This window comes from Perca flavescens, chromosome 14, assembly GCF_004354835.1.
Source record: "Perca flavescens isolate YP-PL-M2 chromosome 14, PFLA_1.0, whole genome shotgun sequence".
Taxonomy (NCBI): Eukaryota; Metazoa; Chordata; class Actinopteri; order Perciformes; family Percidae; genus Perca; species Perca flavescens.
This window is the reverse complement of record NC_041344.1, coordinates 4,015,122-4,016,737: the sequence shown is the minus strand read 5'-3', so window position 1 is coordinate 4,016,737 and position 1,616 is coordinate 4,015,122. Positions and strand designations below refer to the sequence as shown.

At 40.5% G+C, this 1,616-nt stretch overlaps 1 long non-coding RNA gene across 1 annotated transcript; it reads right to left on the bottom strand.

Moving 5' to 3' along the window:
• Positions 1-1,403, bottom strand: LOC114567567 (uncharacterized). Its single transcript, XR_003694197.1, has 3 exons — positions 1,348-1,403; positions 377-464; positions 1-116 (listed from the first exon to the last, which is right to left on the bottom strand). It is a non-coding gene; the product is annotated as an uncharacterized LOC114567567 (long non-coding RNA).
• Between the last annotated feature and the right edge of the window lie 213 nt (positions 1,404-1,616).

Genomic DNA, 1,616 nt, shown 5'->3' with positions numbered 1-1,616 from the left:
GCTCTGATTGGAGGGTTTCTCACGCTGCAGCTGGACCTGGAAGACCTCTGGGACACCGAGACATCTTATCGTGTGTGTTGACTGAAACCTTTGTCTCGGACAGCAACACAACAAATCTGTTTCAGCCTCATCAGGAGGAAGAGGAGGAGGAGACAGAAAGAATCCTGTAGAACCAGAAACACTGACAACAGAGATCAGAGGAGCAGTAACTCTTATAACAACCAGCAGTGATAAACAGGAAATTAAACTTCAGTTAAAAGTTATTTTAACTGTTAACAAACAAGGACATGATGATTTATAATGTTACTGATTATTGGTAATGTTGTCATTTGTTATTTTAGAGAGAAATACCAAAATAAAGAACAATCCAACTAACCCAAAGTCCCCAGTTTGTCTTCATCTCTGAGCTGGTGAGTGATGTCATGGCGCCCTCTGGTGGACATCAGCAGGAAGTACAAGCAGAGCTCCACCAAACATATTCACACATTTAAAAATGTCTGTTTTTATCTTACACACTCACCACACTTTTTAAATTACATTTTGTCTTTATGTTGGTTATACTATATCCCTTTAATTTAATCATTTTTATTATCATCGATCTATCTATAAATTGCAGGAATGTCTGTCTGTGTGTGTGTGTGTGTGTGTGTTATGCGCATATCTCTCGAACAGTTAGTCCGATGGATTTCAATTTGACTTGACAGGTGTCTTGCTACAGGCATGAGTAAGTACAGTGCCAAGTTTGACGTTGTTTGGATAAGAAACGCAAAAGATATCGTCAGTAAAAGAAGCACAAATTGGCTAATTGTGGTCTTAAATTCATAGTTTCTGCTCTTGTGATATATAATGTGTCGGTCATTCTCTGAACAAGCAATCAAATATGAAGACCAAGTTGTCAGTTGCACTCATTCCTGTATGTATATATTTTGTATAATTATAAATAATTGAGCTCAGGTTGAAATGCAGATAGCATTAGAACAGGGTAAAATGCAAGGTAGTAGTACTTACTTTTATACTTCATGTTAGAACTACTTACTTTTAACTCCTAAAAAAGTACAGCAGAACTGATGCCTTTAAAAAAAAGTGTTAATTATTTCTAAAACATAAATACCTCCAGTGAAGTCATTTAAACTAAAAGGTAATATGACTTACTGTGGCGGGACAAGAAAGGACCAGAATCAAATTGCAGTGAAATCCCACTAAAGTGGGTGCTTTATATGTCTTTTTACAGCGAAATAAAGAGTGCTGTAGAGTGGTGTAGCTCCCTTGTGGCGTGGCTAGTGTGCAGGGTTGGGTTAGATCTTTGGGAAATCTGCTGGGTAGGCGAGGTGCAGTAGAGGAGCTCACCAGCGAAGTTGGGCAAGGAGGGGACAGGAGACCTTGAGTTCCAGTGGAGATTGAAGAGTCATTCGGCTCCAGTCGTCCTTGGCTTGGCTTATGGGCTTCCTGGGGTGCAGGATTAGGTGATTAGTGGTTGCCAGCCGTGCCTTGTTGTATGTTGGCTTCTTGGCCATGTGCTTGTTTTGCTAAACACAATGGGAGACCTTTGAAGGCGTGTACCCGGCATGGCAACGATTCAGGGGCCATTTGGCCACATTACCTTTAACGTTGGCGTT